The sequence below is a fragment of the Apium graveolens genome, chromosome 4 (assembly GCF_009905375.1).
Source record: "Apium graveolens cultivar Ventura chromosome 4, ASM990537v1, whole genome shotgun sequence".
NCBI classification, from domain to species: Eukaryota; Viridiplantae; Streptophyta; class Magnoliopsida; order Apiales; family Apiaceae; genus Apium; species Apium graveolens.
This window is the reverse complement of record NC_133650.1, coordinates 54727688-54749440: the sequence shown is the minus strand read 5'-3', so window position 1 is coordinate 54749440 and position 21753 is coordinate 54727688. Positions and strand designations below refer to the sequence as shown.

General features: G+C 37.2%; 1 long non-coding RNA gene and 1 other non-coding gene across 2 annotated transcripts in view; both read left to right on the top strand.

Moving 5' to 3' along the window:
- The window catches only part of LOC141717396 (uncharacterized), a 116191-nt gene that overhangs the window by 77176 nt on the left and 17262 nt on the right, over positions 1–21753 (top strand). The gene's annotated exons all lie outside the window — the stretch shown is intronic.
- LOC141722890 (small nucleolar RNA R71) lies at positions 7780–7886 on the top strand. Its single transcript, XR_012575888.1, has one exon. It is a non-coding gene; the product is annotated as a small nucleolar RNA R71 (small nucleolar RNA).

Sequence of the window (21753 nt, the reverse complement as noted above, 5' to 3'; positions counted from 1 at the left end):
ATGTGAAGCAATCTCATATCAAGAATCATTATGTGGCAGATATGTATTTATGGAGTAGTATCGTATAGGTATGGCTCGTATCCAAGAATCCAATAATCAGTGGTTTACAAGAGATCGGGCTTGCGGCTCAAGATCAATAAGAATTAGAGTTTAGGGTTAAGTATTTCAAAGTACTTATAATATAGAATAAGAACTAATTGGAATAATTGTAACATAATGAAGAGAGTTTGAGAATACTTGCGATTATAGTACAAGAAAGTTCAGGGATACTTGCATTATCAATCCGCTTTTACTTTACTAACACTTGTCAGTTGGTTCCCACTCATCAATCACTTGCTTTCCCTTTCTACGTCTCGCTTCCTCTGTTAAATCTCACATGTATACATCAATACTCATTCTCATCTCATTCTATTCATTACAAGCTTCTAATTACCCTTCGTTTTACCCAAATCCGACGTACGGATTGAAAGTTATGAATAAAACAGTCAAACAATGCTCGTACAACCATATTATGCATCAATCAAATCACATATAACACGTAGCATTTAAGATATTCAATTATAATTATTTGTAGAAGATTCGGGGTTAAAATGATTTTTCAGGTATTTAATACGAATTTTTGAATATTTTTCAGAATTTAAACGAGACTCCGAATCATTTTATAATTAAATAATAGAGTTCGAACACCCAATATGACCTTAAAATAATTTTATAATAATTATCGAGTCTTGAAAATAATTTTAAATAATATTTGAAAGCCCGAAACTATTTTTGGAAATTTTTAAATTCAAATAAATAATTAAATCTAATTATTAAATCAAATAAAAATAATTAATAAAATAATTAAATTAATTAATCAATTAATAGTTAAATTAATTAATCAATTAATAGTTAAATTAATTGACTAATTAAATAATTAATTATCAACTAATATTATTTAATTAAATAATTAAGATTTATTTTAAGAATTAAAAATAATTTAAAAAGTATTTTTGAATTTAAAATAAATAAATAACAACAAATAATTTACAAAAGATGTAAAGTGTAAATATTTAAAAGTTTATACGAGGGTGTAAATCGCAAGTTTGGAAAAGTTTGGTGTCAAAACTGTATCTTTCCCAAACTACAGGGGTGCGAATAAGACTCCTTAAATCAAATAAAAATTATGACTCGATTCCTGGGAATGTCCAGAATGCAGTGGCGGTAACAGATTTTTCCCAGAATCAATGAAATTAAAACCCCCAATTTCGAATTAAGAACATTCAAACCACTAAAACCCTAATTTCAATTTTCCAGAATCAAACATCACTTTCTAAATGTCATTGAACTCTATTTTTGACATATAATATACTAAATTGACCATGAAGAAAAGATCTACATGATTCTAGCATCAAATCATATCAACAACATCAAGAACAAAATTTCACAATTTAATCCATAAATAATTCGAAATAAAATAATTAAGTAAGGAACATACCTTGATTTCTGCACAAAAATGGATTGTTGATTCAGAAAGATTTTTTCGAGAGTTTCGATTTGATATATCGCACGCTTGAATCGGAGTTCGATAACATCTTTGCTCGTGGGTTTAATTATGAAGAACGCAACATTTTTAGGGTTTTTCTCTTTAAATTAATAGGTTTAACTGGTTGTTTATGATTATACGAATAAAATGTAATAATAAAAGGACTATATATATTTATGGAATATTGGTTCATGTTAGATCGTTTTGGATCGATAAATTAGTTACTTCGCCGCTAAGTAACTACAAAAACGATCCGTTTTGATACCCGTAATGAATAATTATCCAAACCGGGATTCTTATAAAATATTTTATATGAAAATAATGTTATAATATCCCGTCTTTTGAGAATACGGGTTTTGTTGATTTATCGAAATGATTATCGTATCAAAAAATTTACGCCGGGACGCATACGGGTCAAACCGTAATCCGGATCGAAAAAGTCAAAACACGAAAAATATCCGGAATTACCAGATTAGGTTAGAAAGGAGTTTTCGGAAGAGTTTCGGGTTGTAAAGACGTAAAAAAGGTTGAGGTTGGACGATTTCCGGCTTTATAAAATAGTTTTGTAATTATTCAGAAAATAATTAATAAATTCGTGAATTAATATCAAATCATATAACAATCCTTATAATTACCAGAAAAATACCACACTTATCTGTATTTTATTCTGGACATATTAAAATTAACTAATGCGCCTTTTATCACATTTAAACATCTAAATATCAATATCAACCAATAGATAATTCACCAAATATTCACATAATAATCATTTATTGATAAAATCATTACACGCGATATCCTGGATATTACAAAGTTGAGTGCTCAATGTTAATCTTGAGCATAATTCTTATCATCTTAGTTTCACACAATGGAGAGCCCTGGAAAGATTCTTATTATTTATTTCTAGGAATAAAGTGCAATATTGGAATACTAATTAAGGCACGTAATTGACTTGCTCAAAGCTATTTCAAGGTTAAATACACTAATCTGTCGAATGCATATTATCAATACTAGTCCGTAATAACCAATCTGAGCAGAGCAACTGAATAGTCCATTACCATCGGCATTAGCAATAATGTTTCCCATGTCACCTGCATGACAGACTTTATCTTCAGGAGCACCGTGTGTCAATCCTTCCGGATTGAAATTTGGTCATGCAGTTCCATATCACATTCAACCAAAATTACAACAACATAATCACATAATTAGCCAACAGAAAAATATAAACCAATGAGTAACACAACGCAACTTTTAATCCTACTTTAAACAAGTGAATACCTAAAGATTAAATCCACTACTGTATGCAAAAAAAGGTCATGTATATTATTAGGGCGAAAACAAGCGCTAAAATTCACGCAAGTATACATGTTCACAAGTAGTATAAGATATAAATCAGATCCGTTCCCACAGAGACTGGTTTAGATTAAGTTCAATTTATGCACCTATGCAACAATGTATGGTTATCGCTCAATGCTAAGACAAATAACAAATTGGGTTTTTATTAAACTAAGAGATTATACTAAATAACATTAACTAAGAGAATTGAGGTTAAATTAATATATATGACAAATATGTGATCCTAACTTCATTAAATACTTCATTCAATAGCCTTTTCGTTCTTAACCTTAGCATGTGATGGTGATGACACTAATCAGATAACACGAAACTAGTAAACGCCAACTTTCGTTGTACGAATACCCTACAACCAAGCATCCACAAAAGAGATAGAAGTTGAATAGACACCAATTATGCTTAATCCTTGCATGTCTATAAGAATTGAAAACATAACGGTTTAATGCGCAAGTTATCTATCGTGATTACATAGGGTAAGTAAGATGGTTAAAATTACCTACGAATCATGCATAACAAATACATGAACATATGCTAGCATGGCAAGTTCTAAACCTCTATATTCATTGTCGCTTCAATAGAGATTAACACGCTATCTTATATGTTAGCTCCGCATATAAGACAAATAAGCACAACCAATACTAGGATATCAATCAATCACCACACACCAAGATATCGAAATAATTAACTATTGAAATTCACAAGTAAATCCGCTAGAATCCCATGATAACGATTAGCCCATAATTGAACTCATCGTCACCATGGGTTCCAATGAAAGAATGGTATAAACAAGGTCTTAATAAACTGAATAATAATTAATGTACGAATAAACGAGATATAGGTTCAAGAAGAATGAAAACGAGCACTCAAAGTTACAACTAATTCAAAGAATCATAAGTTGAAAACAAGATCTTCTTTTTCGGAGTTGTTTTGTGCTTCTAGGTCTTCTTCTTGGTATCCCAATCTTCCCGGATGATGAAAACCCCTTTTTTAAGTATATATAAGCCCATATTGGACCTGGACCATTAAAATCGTCAAATTTCACTCAAAAAAGGCTTTTTTCAGCGAAATCAGCGAAGTCAGCCGTGCATCAGCACGCGGCCGCGCGGCACCAGAGGCGGGCGCCTCCACCAGCAGGCGGGCACCTGAAGCCTATCTGGAAAAATTCTGATGAATCTTGTTTTGGCCATAACTTGAGTTCTACTCGTCAGAATTAGGCGATTCAACTGTCCACGCGAAGCTAACGAGATTCTCTACAACTTGACAATGACCTTGGATTCCAAATCTGATTACTTTTCATCATATTTCCTTTAAAAGCTCCTTTCTTCATTTAACTGATACCTGAAATGCAATAACACAAAATACATCAAAATACCAACAACTTGAGTCCAAAATACCAATTTAAGCTTGTAATAAAGCATTCCAAGTGGATATAAAAATCCACTTATCACACCCCCAAACTTGAATCGATGCCTTTCCTCAAGCATAAACAGACTCAAAACTACAAAACAAACCTAATGCATGAATGCAACTACGTGAATGCAACTAAATGATAATGCAATCGATCCCCTCAGAATAACCATAACCAAATGAATAAGCCAATGCCTCTAAGAATGCAATGACTTTAAACAGAGCTCGAATAAATCCCATAAACCAACTCACAAACCCGAAACGTGCGTGTGTGGAATGCTTAATAGATATCTCTCGATACTAGATCAATAACCATAACTTATCTATCATCGAAACAATCAAAAGTTTATAAACGGAATAGATAATAAATGCATTATGACTCAAAACACCTCCTTTCTACTAGAGTTATACAAGGATTCACACTATTATTGAACACATAACAAAGATGCTTATTTGACCGTGAAATGAATGAGGTCCCAAAAGACTTATGCAATAATACCCATGTAGCGAGCGTTAGGTTAGTGGATCCAAGACTATAAAAGCCTTAGGTTACTAGGCACAAAGTCCCCTAGAACTTAATAACCCGAGTATTAAAGAGCTCACTCTTGATCAATTATGCATATACACATACTTTTTTTTTCTTTTTCTTTTTTCTCTTTTTTCATTTTCTTTTCAATAATTTCTGAATGAGTGTGTTTCGCTCCATCTCATTCAACCCTAGACTACTCATAAAAATATGAGCCGGCTACTAGCCATTTGACGCCTAGCCTTACAACAACTAGCAATGAAATCCAAGTTTTTCTCCAAATAAAAAAATTAGTGTTTTTATGTCATTACGAGAATATCACAAATTCTAAATATAACCAAGTGATTAAATCTCAACAACAAACAAGTATGATCATGATCTAGATCAAAAGCAAACTTATAAGACTTCGTAAAAATATTTATTTCTGGCATACAAATCAATTCATTAGGACTTAAACATCCCTCTATTCGTCATCACCACACTCCAATCAGCATTAACTTATCAAATATCATAGTTCATCTTCAGGGATCATGCTAAATATGCTTGCAAATGTAACTATATGAAATCACATAAAAACAAACAAATATATCCTAAATAAATAAACTATGCAAAATTATGAATGAACTACAACTAAACTTGCAATATGAATCTATATGAATCTACATGGACACACACTACTAATCCTTACATTATCACCACCAAACTTAAAATTTTCAATGTCCTCATTGAAGGTAATAATAAGGATTTCAGGAATACCTAATTAGCGCGAGAGTCACCCTCGTCGGGTGGAGGATCAGGTGGCCAATCAACCTCGCCACTAGTGTCTCAGACAATAGTACCGAAAGCGTGTGTCAAATCTTCAGCAAAACGATGGTGAATGTCATGCATGGCCTCCATACGCCTAGTCACTCGCCTGTACTGCTCATCACCAAGACCAAATCGATCAACTGTCTGTGGCGCATGAGAAGAACCCTCTGCAGGCACTGGAAGATCCGTCCAGCCACTATCTACATCATGAAAAATATATCCCAACCCCTTATCATGGGGTGCACCTAAGAATGAATAACTCAAGTGATTTGGCTTTCGGTTGAGCTCAAGTGTGGGAGCTTCTTGAAGAAATGGTTCAAAACGCTCCTGAGAAATTTTCAGTTCTGCTAACCTAAGAGAATCGAATGGCATATCCAACTTCCTCATCCATGAAGGTGCATTCAAAACTTGCAGTTACTCTGCTCCTTCCTTGTCATCAATAACTGATTTGCCCATTAAGGATCTCTCTAGGGCTCTGACTTTGGCAATTGCTCAAGCTTTGAATTTACTACAGAGTCGACCCACTCTACTTTAAAGTCCTCCTTTTTAGCTGGGGTAACTTTATTTCCTTGAACACATTAAATGTAACCTTTTGATCATAAACTTTCATCGAAAGCTCTCCTTTTTGCACATTGATCATAGTTCGGCCTGTAGCCAAGAATGGTCTTCCCAAGATAATGGGAATCTTATTATCTTCCTCGAAATCAAGAATTACAAAGTCAGCAAGAAAGATGAGTTTATCCACCTTGACCAAGACATCCTCCACTATACCTCGTTGATAAGCGATGAAACGGTCAACTAGTTGCAATGACATGTATGTTGGTTTCAGATCAGGAAGACCAAGCTTCTTGAAGATAGATAAGGGCATCAGATTGATGCTAGCTCCTAAATCACATAAACACTTGTCGAACGACAAGTTTCCGATGGTGCAAGGAATAGTGAAGCTTCCAGGATCTTTAAGCTTCGGAGGCAACTTCTGTTACAGCACATCACTGCATTCCTCCTTTAGAGCAACGGTCTCTAAGTCATCGAGCTTCACTTTCTAAGAAAGAATACCTTTCATAAACCTCGCATAGCTAGGCATCTGCTCAAGAGCTTCAGGGAAAGGTATGTTGATATGAAGTTTCTTGAACACCTCCAAAAACTTCTCAAACTGCTTATCCAGCTTTTTCTTCTACAGCCTCTTGAGAGAAGGAGGTGGAGGATAGATCTGTTTCTCCCCTGTATTACCCTCAGAAGGAGTGTGTTCCACAGTAGTCTTCCTTGGTTCCACCTCAGCTTCCTTCGGCACTTCTTCTTCAGCCGCAACTATATTTTTTGAAACTTGAGATTTTTCAGGCTCTTCGTCTTGCTGAATTTGGGGGCTTGCGACCTTTTCAGACCTTAAGGTGATGGCGTTCACCTGTTCTTCAACTTCCCTCTTGCCTGGATTTGTTTTTGTATCACTAGGAAGCGTTCCTGGTGGTCGATTCAATAAGGCATTAGCAATTTGCCCAATTTGGTTCTCCAGAGTCTTGATAGAAACAACCTGGCTTTGGAATATAAGAGCCTGGTTTTTGCACATAAGTCGCAACTCCTCCAATTCAGATTTTTCATTCGAAGATAGACATGCACCATATGTTTGTTGTTTTGGTGTAATTTGTTGCTGAAAACCAGGAGGGTTGAATAGCTTATTTCCAAACTGCTGGAATGGCTGTTGCATCGCATTCTGATTATTGCTCCAGCTGAAGTTAGGATGATTCCAGTTGTCAGGATGATAAGTGTCTGGAAATGGTTGCTGCGATCTCTGAAAGTTGCTCAGAAACTGAGCTGAGTCACTAGATATAGCGCATTGCTCCGTAACATGCGGACCTGCACACAGCTCACAAACACTAATTATCTGGTTAACACCATAGTTAGCCAGAGAATCGATCTTCATAGACAACGCCTTTAGTTGAGCAGTGATAGCCTAGCTGTATCCACTTCAAGAACTCCTGCTACCTTGCCCTGTGGACATCTCTGGGTTGGATACTGATATTCATTAGCAGCCATCAGTTCAATTAGATCATAAGCTTCCTCATAGCTCTTTTCCCATAATGCTCCGCCTGCTGCTGCATCGAGCATGGGTCTAGACTGTGCTCCCAACCCATTGTAAAAATAATTGATGATCATCCAATCAGGCATTCCATGATGAGGACACTTCCTAAGCATCTCCTTGTAGCGCTCCCAAGCTTCATATAAAGATTCTCCTGATTGCTGCCCAAATTGAGTAAGAGCATTCCTGATTGCAGTTGTCTTCGCCATAGGGAAGAATTTAGTAAGAAACTTCTGAGCAAGATCTTCCCAAGTAGTAATCGAACCAGCTGGTAGAGAGTGTAACCAGCTCTTAGCCTTATCCCTCATAGAGATTGGGAACAGTCTCAGCTTCACAGCATCTTCAGAAACACCGTTGAACTTGAAGGTGTCGCAGATCTCAATGAAATCCCTAATGTGCATATTGGGATCTTCAGTTGGAGAACCCCCAAACTGGATTGAATTCTGCACCCATTGAATTATGCCAGGCTTGATCTTAAAGGTATCAGTTGTGATAGCTGGCCAAACAATGCTAGATTGAATGTCATTGATCTTGGGCTAAAAAATCCATCAAGGCTTTCGTTCGTGCTATTGGATCTCCCATTGTAATGAGTACCTGAAACATAAACAATTAAACCGTGAGAGTAAAAGAATATGAGTCACTGAACTTTAACGACCACTGACGACAAGCACATAAACTAAAAATTAACACCGAGTCCCCGGAAGCGGCGCCAAAAACTTGTTAGGGCGAAAACACGCGCTAAAATTCACGCAAGTATACGCGTTCACAAGTAGTATAAGATATAAATCAGATTTGTTCCAACAGAGACTGGTTTAGGTTAAGTTCAATTTATGCACCTATGCAACAATGTATGGTTATCGCTCAATGCTAAGACAAATAACAAATTAGGTTTTTATCAAACTAAGAGATTATACTAAATAACATTAACTAAGAGAATTGAGGTTGAATTAATATATATGACAAATATGAGATCCTAACTTCATTAAATACTTCATTCAATAGCCTTTTCGTTCTTAAACTTAGCATGTGATGGTGATGACACTAATCAGATAACACGAAACTAATAAACGTCAACTTTCGTTGTACGAATACCCTACTACCAAGCATCCACAAAAGAGATAGAAGTTGAATAGACACCAATTATGCTTAGTCCTTACATGTCTATAAGAATTGAAAACATAACGGTTTAATGCGCAACTTATCTATCATGATTACATAGGGCAAATAAGATGGTTAAAATTACCTACGAATCATGCATAACAAATACATGAACCTATGCTAGCATGGAAAGTTATAAACCTCTATATTCATTGTGGCTTTAATATAGATTAACACGCTATCTTATATGTTAGCTACGCACATAAGACGAATAAGCACAACCAATACTAGGATATCAATCAATCACCATACACCAAGATATCGAAACAATTAACTATTGAAATCCATAAGTAAATCCGCTAGAATCCCATGATAACGATTAGCCCATAATTGAACTCATCCTCACCATGGGTTCTAATGAAAGCATTGTTTAAACAAGGTCTTAATAAACTGAATAACAATTAAAGTACGAATAAACGAGATCTAGGTTCAACAAGAATGAAAACGAGCATCCAAAGTTACAACTAATTCAAAGAATCACAAATTGAAAACAAGATCTTTTTTTCGGAGTTGTTTTGTGCTTCTAGGTCTTCTTCTTGGTATCTCAATCTTCCCGGATGATGAAAACCCTTTTTTTAAAGTATATATAAGCCCATATTGGACCTGGACCCTTAAAATCGTCAAATTCCACTCAAAAAAGGCTTTTTCAGCGAAATCAGCCGCGCATCAGCACGCGGCCGCGCGGCAGCAGAGGCGGGCGCCTCCACCAGCAGGCGGGCGCCTCCACCAGCAGGCGGGCGCCTCCACCAGCAGGCGGGCGCCTAAATCCTGTCTGGAAAAATTCTGATGAATCTTGTTTTGGCCATAACTTGAGTTCTACTCGTCAGAATTAGGCGATTCAACTGCCCACGCGAAACTAACGAGATTCTCTACAACTTGACAATGGCCTTGGCTTCTAAATCTAATAATTTTGCATCATATTTCCTTTAAAAACTCCTTTCTTCATTTAACTGATACCTGAAATGCAATAACACAAAAACACATCAAAATACCAACAACTTGAGTCCAAAACAGCAATTTAAGCTGTAATAAAGCGTTCCAAGTGGATATAAAATCCACTTATCATATATATACAGTAAATTGAGAAGAATTAATAACTCCAAAATACATTGAATTAAATGAAAGCACTATACATAGGACATATAATCAAATTAGGGTTCCGATTTGAAAAAACCCCAATTTAACAAATTAGGGTTTTGATTAAAAAAATCCCAATTTTTAAACTTTGTCGTCATGTAGAGAAGACTAGTTCGATTTAAGAATAGAGATGAGATAAGCTTACAAAGCTTAACAACCGAGCTTTAGCTAAATTGAGATTATGAACACAGAGAGATGGTGAGCGGAGGTGAGATGGTGAGAAGAGGTGAGATGAGTGGAATTCAGATGGTGAAGTCAGCTATCGAGGTGAAAGTGAATGGGGGAGAGGAATGTTTAGTCGAGAGAGAGAGGAGTGCTAAGAGAGAAATGGTGAAGAATTGTTATGTCCGAAGAGGGAAAATAATGGATGAACCAAAATATTGACTAATGAGCGGGGTGAAATTTTGGGATAATGGGTGAAAATTTTGATAAGGGGGGAATATAAAGATGGGCGCGAATTAAATTTTTTTAGGTAACTTTAGACATCGGTTTTAAAATAATTGTTGTCTTCGAATTACAATGACCTCAGAAAAATACGGGATGATATTATAAATTCTTTTAATATCAGTGGCAAACATAACCGATGTCTAATGTGTGATGTGTATTAACATTTTTCTTGTAGTGTAAGTTGGCTGGCATACACTTGCCTCAATGATGTTGGCTGCCATAATATTTCATTACAACAATTTAGTGCTACCTCGATATTTCAATATTGCACCAACAATATTTTCTATCCATGACGGGAACCGCCCCATATATATATAAAAGACATATATGGGTCACTTGAATTAGCCACATTACTATTGAGAAGTTCTCAATTTCCTACTTTATATGTATTCAAAGGAAACTATATATTTTCGACGCTCCCACCGTTTTTTTTCCAAATATATACATGTCTCCACATAAATATGCGATATTTTGCCTTTTCCATTGATGCATGCCCTAGAGCTGTCAATACTTTCCACTGACATAAATTCATTTCAACTTACATATATTCATTTATTTTTACAACTTTAGAAGGAAGGACCACAATCAGGATTAAACTGAAAACAATTTATCTAAAAAGTAGTGATATTAATATAATTAATACCATGCACAATTGTGATATTAATATAACTAATTTCCTCGTTGTATACTAATTAAACTGGGTATAATTAATACGATATTAATTACGCAATCAGGATTTATTTTATTTTTTAAGAAAAAATGAAATATTGTGACAAAAAATAAGAAAAGTGGGTGCAGTAGTGAGACCGATCAATTTTAATATATAAAACTAATGTAGTGGAAAAAAATAGTGAATGTAAATGGATGTAGTTAATTTTTATATTATAATTTTTTTAATAAATTTTAAAATATATAAAATTGATTGAGATATTGAAAAAGTAAAGAGTAACATGTATGGTCATGCCTCTTAGGTTACTTAAGAGCTAAAGGGAAGAAACTACTACGTTCTGTTTCCCCTGCTATGTAGTTGGACATTGGAAAATGCCAATATTTAGGGGGTCATTTGTTAACCCTGTACCATACCAAAAGTACTGGACGAGGCTTGAATCACCTGTTCAGATTGTTCGATAAATTTTTTTGTTAGCTGGATGAGCCAAGAATTTAGGTGGACGACTCATTCAAAAAAATATAGGTGGATGGTTCATGTAACCTCAGGATATAGTAAGTTTTATCAAGTGATATAAAGCCACTATACCATTGATAGTACATATAGCTCCTGGGAGGGCAACTCCTAGGCCTTCAACTCCACACAGCTCCTGGGAGGACTACTCCTAAGCTCCTAACTCCATATAGCTCCTGGGAGGCCACTCCTAGGCCTTCAACCCCGTACAGCTCCTGGGAGGACTACTCCTAAGCCCCTAACTCCACGCGACTCCTAGAAGGAGTAGTCCCGCGCAGCACCACTCCCGACTAGAGCAGTCCCGCAAGCAGAACCCTGATAAACCCCAGCACGTGAGACGCTGGCCCAAGCACGTGACGGGGACAACTATCACACATCAATTATGGGAATAATCAGGGCACGTGTCAGAGGATCCTCAGAACATTCCTCGACCAGTCCCGCGCTGACACGTGTAAAGCATCCACTCCCGCCAGGTGTCCTCCGCTCCCAGAACCAATGGCTACGATTAGAAGGTACCAACCCCAAAACCCTATCCTTGGGCTATAAATAGCCCAAGAAGGTGAGGTTTTGGGGTTAATCATTCTCACATACTGACATATACACTCAGCCATATCTCATTCCTTACTATCTTCATTTTCCCCAAGAGCGAGTTCTTACTCTCACGCCGGAGGCGCCGCGTGACCAAACCCCCCTTCCGGTGTTGTTTTGTAGGAGCCCCACAACAGCTACACCACCACAACAGCGAAGGATCCAGGCACAACGACGAAGGAGCAGCCCCGCCACCAGGAGTTAACATTTGGTGCTAGAAGGAGGGGTCTCCATCCTTGGGTCTCGGTGCCCCTGGATTCATCTTCATCAACAAACTCTTCAAAGAGTCCATTTATTCAAACTTAGCTCCCAGGACCCAAAAAGATGTGCAGAATCTAGCAGGATCACTAGCAGCACTCAGGAGATTTGTCTCAAAACTAGCAGAGAGGTGCCTACCCTTCTTTGATTTACTCAAAGGAGCAACCGACAAGAAAGAGGTAAACTGGAATCCGGAGTGCCAGAAAGCATTCGAGGAAATCAAAAACTACCTCTCTCAGCCACCAGTCCTAACTAAAGCTAAGCCAGGAGAGCCTCTCTACTTATACTTGTCAGCGGGAGCACAAGCCGTAGGAGCTGCCCTAATCAGGGAAGAGAATGGAACACAACAACCAGTCTACTATGTAAGCCAGGTCTTAAAAGATGCAGAAACAAGATACCCAAGATTGGAGAAGTTTGCCTTCGCTTTGGTTACAACCTCAAGGAAACTCAGGCACTACTTCCAAGGGAGGGAAATCAGGGTAGTGACAAATCAACCACTAAGGAAAATAATCCACAAGCCAGATATCTCGGGAAGACTTGTTAATTGGGCTATGGAATTGAGCCAGTTCAACCTAAGCTTCATTCCCAGGACTGCAATCAAAGCTCAAGCTCTTGCAGATTTCATAATCGAATGTAACTTCCCGGAAGAAGACCAACAAACAATGGACACGGATCAAGAGCCAAAAAAGGAAATTAGTCCGGGAGCCTGGACCTTAAAGGTAGATGGTTCTTTAACAACCGAGAGGTCAGGAGCCGGACTCATACTCAGGAGTCCAGAAGGATTCAAAATTCAGACAGCTATATCCTTCAACTTCCCAGCAACAAACAATCAAGCAGAATATGAGGCGTTGATCGCAGGACTAAAGCTCTCCCAGACTCTAAGGGTCCAGGACTTAAAAATCTACAGCGACTCCCAGATAGTGGTCAAGCAAACAAATGGAGAATACATAGTAAAAGACCCTACTCTAGCGAAGTACCAGGCACTGGTTCAGAGCTACCTAGCCTCAATCCCAAGCCACCAAGTCATTCAGATATGCCGAGAAGAAAATGAAGAAGTGGATATCCTATCCAAATTAGTCCGGAATTCATCAGATCTGGACTGCTCAGTCTACTTCGAAGAACTACATAAACCATCCATTGAATCCGGAGAGGTCTTGGAAATAGAAAGCACTCAAAATTGGATGACTCCCTTCATAAACTACTTGGACAAAGGGGAGCTCCCAGAAGATAAAGGAAAAGCTCAAAGATTGAAAGCAAAAGCAGCCAAGTTCTTCCTCGAAGAAGGAGTACTCTACCGCAGGACCTTCTCATCTCCTATCCTGAAGTGCATGGCAGAAGTGCATGAAGGAATATGTGGAGACCACATGTCTGCAAAAGCCCTAGCTCATAAGATCATAAGACAAGGCTACTACTGGCCAACAATTCATCAGGATGCAATACAATACGTCAAGAAGTGCAAGGAGTGCCAGCTCTTCAGCAATGTGTCCCGGATAAGCCCAGTCCTACCATCCTCAGTCCTATCACCTATCCCCTTCGCTGTTTGGGGTATTGATATCATGGGACCCTTCCCTCGAGCAAAAGGAGACCTCAGGTACCTACTAGTCTCTATTGACTACATGACAAAATGGGTTGAAGCAAAAGCAATGAGGACAATCAATCAACAAGACTGCACACAGTTTATGTACAACATTTTGATGAGGTTAGGGATACCACGAGTCCTAGTATCAGACAATGGACCTCAATTCATTGGATCAGAGTTTGAGTCCTACCTCCAGGAGCGCGGGATCAAGCACAAAAAATCATCAGTGGCATATCCCCAAGGAAATGGCCAAGTAGAAGTAACGAATAGAATCCTGCTCCGAGGTATCGAGAAAAGACTCAAAGAAAGCAAAAGTAAGTGTCCAGAAGAACTACCAAGCGTACTTTGGTCTTACAGGACAAGCCCAAGGACAAGCACAGGAGAAACTACATTCAAACTAGCCTTTGGAATAGAAGCAATGCTGCCTATTGAAGTGGGCTCTTCTTTACACAGAGCAATAAACTTTGAAGAAGAAGCAAACGAAGAAGGACTCAAAACAAACATGGAACTAATTGATGAGGTCCGGGAACAAGCTGTACAAAGGATGGAAAAATACAAGGAGAAAACAAGAGACCACTTCAGTAAGAAGTCAAGAGTCAAAAACTTCCAAGTTGGAGACTTAGTCCTTCGAGACACTGAAGCATCAGATCCCACAAACACCGGAAAGTTAATGCCCAAATGGGAAGGACCATACAAGATCAAAGAAGTTCTCAGGCCAGGAACCTACAAGCTCTTGAACATGGATGACTAAGAAGTCCCAAACACTTGGCATGGAGTAAGGCTAAGGAAATTCTACCAGTAGTAAAGCAAACAAAGCAACCAAAAAACTTGTAGCCAATATGGCAAACAACCAAAATGTTTCTCCTTCTACATTGTATGAATGATCAATGAAAAGCTTTCTTTTTAACTTGCATATTTTTCAAAAACCATCACTAGTCCGGACAACCTATTAGTCAGGACTAGAGCAACCAATTTTTACTTAGAATTAATTTTCTAACTAAAAGCAGCCACTAGTCCGGACAAGCTATTAGTCAGGACTAGAGCAACCAATTTTTACTTAGAATTAATTTTCTAACTAAAAGCAGCCACTAGTCCGGACAAGCTATTAGTCAGGACTAGAGCAACCAATTTTTACTTAGAATTAATTTGGTTCAAAGTTCTGATCAACAGCCATATCCTGATGCTCACCTGTATTCTGATCATCAGCATCTAGATGCAGAGAAGGTGTAGTAGATAACTCTGAAGTTTGAACAACATCAGTAATAGGTGTTGTTGATGAATTATTTGCTGTTGGAGCTTCTAAGAGAATTATTTCAGGCACAACCAAGTTTTGAACATCAATATCAGCACTTGTGCCTGGATCAACAGGAGATACAGATGGTGTGTTGACCTTTTCAGAAACAGTTTCCTGAGATGGAGTTGATGGAGAAGAAGTGACTTTAGCAAATTCCTATTCTTGTAAAATCAGAGATTCCTGATCCCCTTCCTGTGTTGCTGCTTCTTCATCATCTGAAACAGGTCTTTTTGCCCTCTGTTTCTTGTATCTCTTTGTAGATTTGGATTCCTTGGGAGTTTCAGGAACATTCATTCTTCTAAGCCTCTTGAGAAGCCTAGATCCCCCAATTCCAGAATCCTTCTGAGAAGTCACTTTCTCAGCTTCTTCAACAACAGGTTCTGAAGAAGGAACCTGTTCCTCAGTATCAGATTCATCTCTTAAAGCAATCTTCCTTTTCTTTGGAGGTGTTTGAGGAGCAGTCTTTGTCCTCTTAGGTTTGGAAGATGAAGGCTTCACAGTAGGTGCTGAGGATGAGGGTTGAACTGTCTGTGAAGTGGAGAGATAGGATTTGATATATTGTCTGAGGGTAGGTTGAGTAGAATGAGTGGTAGGTGCTGATGGTTGTTGTGGTGTTTGGGAGGTTGTTGTTGGTTGGACATCAGAATAAACAGATCTATAAATATCAGGATCAGCATTTACTAAGATCTGTTTGACAGACTGAGGAATCTGTAAAGGTCTAACCACTGATTTCTTAGTGTCAGCATTTATCAGGTCATTAAAGTAACATTTTGCAACCTTAAAAGGTGGAGTGGAGGAACTGACTAATTGAGGTTCATCAGTACAAAAATTATATATAAGTTGACAGAATCTAGCAAAGTAAACAACATTCCTATCCTCTGTCATCCTATCCCCAATAAAACCAATTATAGCAGTTGCAAAATCAAAATGAGTTTGGTTTATAATTGCATACCCGATGTGCTGACTCATAATAGGAATAGCATCAAAATTCGAACACTTGTTCCCAAAAGCTTTAGTGATGCAGTCGAAAAAGAAGCTCCATTCCCTTCTGATATGAGCCCGTTTCAACTGCCCAAGCTTTGCCAAACTCTGTTCATACCCCAAACTGGCCATTAACTCCTGAAGAGCTGATTCCTCTGGAATTGAAAAAGTACATCCTTCTGGGAGATGTAGAGCCTTGCGTATTGTACCAGGAGTGACTGCGTATGAAGAATCACCCATTTTGAAAACAATACTAGGAGTACCATGTGTACCACCATTATCAAAGTGCCCAGTCCGCTAAAACGTCAGAACTTGTTGGCTTGAAAAGACTGAAGGTTGGGTCAATGCATACCCAATTTCACTATGTGCAAGAAGATCTTGCACAAAATGCAGTTCAGATGAAACTTCAACATGATCAAGAATTGCAGCATAGTTATTTGGAACAAACTTAGCTCCATCAATTATTAAATCCTTAGGTGCCATGTGAAAAATTGAGATTTAAGAGTGCCTGTTAGGTGTTTGATAAAATATCTGTATGAAAAACCAACGTGAGAAGAAGAAAGAGAGTAAAAGCAAGTAGAGAAAAAGTATGAAAGAAAATAAAAGATTAAAGAAAATCTTCTCTCTGTCTTACTTATACTCTTTAAAAAAAATGTAACCGTTGGACACCTCTTAGACATGCAGTAATAACGGATAGTTACTGGGCACGAGAAAACAGTAATCATTACTTACCCACTTGCCATTTTTTAAGGAAAAACCGTTCCACTTACCCAGATATTCCATTAATCAAGGTGAAACAGTTTTAATTCAAAATTGAAACTGTTCCCACTTATTTAATTATTTCTCACTGCAACATCAATATTCTGAAAATAAATTTGAGTGAAAATGACCAAAATAAATCAGATGAGTAAGTACTGATAAAGGAAAATCAGAACTTAAATTAAAACAGAATTTACGTGGTCATCAGAATATGATTATTTATCAGAATTTACCAGTGCATTACAAATTATCTCAGAGATAAAATCTTGAAACAAAAACAAATTTCATTAATATATCAAGATAATACATTCATGAAATTGAAATTACATCAGAATTTATACAAGATTTCCCTAAGCTGCTAAACCTAACATCAACAGCCTTAGTCCTAGCTCAAGAAGCAGGGCAAGGCTGATGATGAAAAAAAACAGGAAGAAGAAAATAAATCATTTCTTCTTCCTACTCTCGACAAACAGAATAGCGAGTCGAATGATTCGCTCTTGCTGGCGGAGAGCTTCCAGCCTTTCCTCCTCCAATCGCTCCAGATGACGATGGTAATCCATATAGAAGAACAGGAGGTGGGTGAGTACCTCCTGTGGGACATAGTCCCATATCTCATCAGGAATGGCAGTGACGTACCATTCCTGCTGCCAATCGGCAGAGCTTAGCTCCATATTGAAGGTTTCGTAGTTCAAAAACATGTTGTATCTGACCATGGTGTTTTTGATAGAAAAAATATGAAGGTAAGTTTGTGAGAAAAGATTTGATGGGAAGGCTGATGTGAAGTGGTTGCTTATAAAGGCAGGAGAATGCCAGGAGACGCAAAGAAATTTAATGTTGACAGGTAGAATTAATTCTACCTCGTCTCCCCAGACTTGGAAAAAGAAAAAACATTCATTGGAAAGAGAAAACATGGTTTAATGCGCACAAGAAGCAAGTAAAAGTTGGCTGTTCAAGTACGAGTACCACTAACCCTAACCATAGTGACTATTAATCTTCCACTTCAACATATTCTAGTTTGAACCGAGACTGTTATCAAATTTTATTCACAGATAAGTCAAGTAAAGAATTAGACTGTAATATCAGAACTTAGACTTATATCAGAACTTAACAGTCATCAGAACATAATTTCTTAACTCGAAAAAGGAATGCCTATCTTAGTAAGTCCTCATACAAGTTCTGATTTATATTCTTCAGAACTTAATCATCAGAACATGCAACCAGAACTTGTCCTCAGAATTTGTGCAATATGACACAATGACTGTTCCTCTAAAACAACATAGATCACCACAGTAATTTTCTTCATTCATATGGAGTGATTAGTGTGTACATTAACCTAAAATATCAGACAAAGAGTAAAGTCTGATTCACTTTAATACATATTAGAAATAAGGCATAACTAAAACTTTGCTAAAGAGCTGTCATTATTCTGAAACCTACTGTTGAATGAGTTCATGCATGAGTCCACCTCAACTATTGTGTGCTAATTTTATGCATCTTTTTGAATTCCATTTTACAGTGGCTTCTCAGTGTAAGTGAGTCACGACTGCTTATCAGAATTTATGCTATTATCAGAGTATTTCTCCAGTAATCATAGAGTGTGAAAAGTCACCAAGAAAATATTTTAGTTGCTTTTCTGATGCATATTACTTAATACCAGCAATGCACTTGGGTCTTCCCTTCCACATTTTTACTCTAGATCTCAAAGGAGTACCTGATTTTTAATCCTTGATTCTTTTTCTTTTTCTTTTGATTAGTGAGGTTTATCAGCACTTACTATATTTAATAGATTTACTAGCATCAGAACTTAACAGATGAGTAGCATTATTTTAGTTTGTGACTTAGTAATAAGATAGACAAAGTAAACTCAACTAAGCTCAATTATCAGAATTTGCTTATGTCATTAGATGTCCACAGAAATAATTACTTCTTACATGGGATCCCTTGTTTATTGAAGACTACTGGGTCAGCATCTAGCACAGTTATCCTCATAGGATTGAATAGTTACTTAAATAGACATATCACTTATCAGAGTTTAGAAACATATATCAGACAACAGTCAGTACTTAAACACATTTGTCAATTAAGCACAAAATACACAAAGAGATTAAATTCTGTAAATACTGATCATAAAGTCTGATATAACTGAACAAAACTAAGCAGATTTAGAGAAAGAACCTGAAACCATTCCAAGTTCATTTACCAATCTTGTAAAAGTGGCTTCACACAATGGTTTTGTAAAGATATCTGCTAGTTGTTGATCTGTTGGAACAAAGTGCAATTCCACTGTACCTTCATCCACATGTTCCCTTATGAAGTGGTACCTGATGCTGATGTGCTTTGTCATAGAGTGTTGAACTGGATTACCTGTCATAGCAATAGCACTTTGATTATCACAGTAAATAGGGATTTTGAAATATGTTAACCCATAATCCAGTAACTGATTCTTCAACCAAAGAATCTGTGCACAACAGCTTCCTGCAACAATATACTCTGCTTCTGTAGTTGATGTGGAAATTGACTTTTGTTTCTTGCTGAACCAAGAAACCAATCTGCCTCCAAGAAATTGGCAGCTTCCACTTGTGCTTTTCCTGTCAATTTTGCAACCTGCAAAATCTGCATCTGAGTAACCTATTAGTTTAAAATCTGATTCTCTAGGATACCACAATCCCAGATCAGCTGTTCCTTTAAGATACTTGAAAATTCTTTTCACAGCTGTTAAGTGAGGTTCTCTTGGATCTGCTTGAAATCTTGCACAAAGACAGGTAGCATACATGATTTCAGGTCTACTAGCAGTTAGATAGAGTAGAGAGCCAATCATACCTCTGTAATCAGTAATATCTACTGATTTACTAGTATCCTTATCCAGTTTTGTTGCAGTGGCCATGGGAGTGGATGCACTTGAACAATCTTGCATTCCAAATTTCTTCAACAAGTTTCTGGTGTACTTAGTTTGACAAATAAAAGTGCCTTCTTCATTCTGCTTGACTTGAAGGCCCAGAAAATAGCTAAGTCCCCCATCATACTCATCTGATACCTTGACTGCATCAGGTTGGCAAGCTTTTTGCAAAGTCTGTCATTTGTAGACCCAAAAATGATATCATCAACATAAATCTGGACCAAAAGTAAGTCCTTTGCATGGTTGAGGTAGAACAGTGTTTTGTCTATTGTTCCTCTGTTGAATCCACTTTCAAGAAGAAACTGAGCTAAAGTCTCATACCATGCTCTAGGAGCTTGCTTAAGTCCATAAAGTGCTTTATCAAGCCTGTAGACATAATCTGGATGTTTGGAGTCTACAAAGCCTGTAGGTTGTTCAACATATACTTCCTCCTCCAATTCACCATTGAGAAAAGCACTTTTCACATCCATTTGAAAGACAGTAAACTTTTTGTGAGCAGCATAAGCCGAAAATATCCTTATGGCTTCTAACCTAGCAACTGGTGCAAATGTTTCATCATAATCAAATCCCTCCTGTTGAGAATATCCTTTTGCAACCAGCCTTGCCTTATTCCTTGTAATTATACCATCACTGTCAGTTTTGTTTCTGAATACACACTTTGTACCAACAACAGATCTATTCTTTGGTCTTGGCACTAGGGTCCAGACTTTGTTTCTTTCAAATTCATTTAACTATTCCGGCATTGCTTGCATCCTATCAGCATCTTGAAGAGCTTCTTCCACTTTCATTGGCTCATTCTGAGAGAGAAAAGAATTGTAAAGACATTCGTTTGAAGTACCTGTTATTCCTAGTGGACTAAAAATGAGATTTACAGAAGGGGGGTTGAATGTAAATCTCAAAACTTTTTCAAGTTTTGAGCAGTTTTAAAGGCTTTGTGTTCAAGATAAACAAGTGTGTGAATTGCTTTAAGCTAATACAGACAAATATATATTCAAACACTAATGTAAAGAACACAACAGACCTTAAAAACTTTTCTGGTGGATTGTTGTTCCACCAGAGATGGTATTTCAGAAAATCTGTGATTCAAGAAGTTGATCACAGCTGCGTCCTAGTACAAACTAGATAATTTTCTCCCAAGATTTTTCTAAACAGCTCTGGAAAAATTCTCTACTAATTACTAGCTGCTACTTGGTTTATATATCACCAAGTGTACAAGTGAAGACAAAGATAAAAATACAATAATAAAATAAGTTCTCCACTTGTTTCTTCTCCATATCACTCAAGTACTTTGTTGACTATTGCCTCTTTGTACTAGAGTAGAACGGCTGCTTTTTCTGATGTTCCTGAAATAGGCTACCACATCTCAGTTGTCTCTGTCAACCCATGTGCCTCTGTTTGTAGGTACAACTACCACTTCCCAACTGCTATTTAACAGAACATCCGTTGAAGCCTTCATCCGTTGATGGCTTTATCCGTTGATGTGTTAGCAGTTGAAGCTCTATCCGTTGATGCACTCATCCGTTGAAGGATGTTATCTGTTGAAGCTTTAGAGACATCCGTTGAAGCTTTGTTTCTCATCCGTTGAAGGTCTTTAAGTTATCCGTTGACACCATTTCATTTATACAAAATTATAAGGCATGAAATACTTACAATTGGCCTTCCTATCTGCATATCCTCTAGTAGTCAACATGACTTATAATTTCCCTCAACATTTAAGAATTTATGTATCAAATTCAGAGACTGAAATGTGCTACAACACTAGACTTATTTCTAAGTAAAGCTAC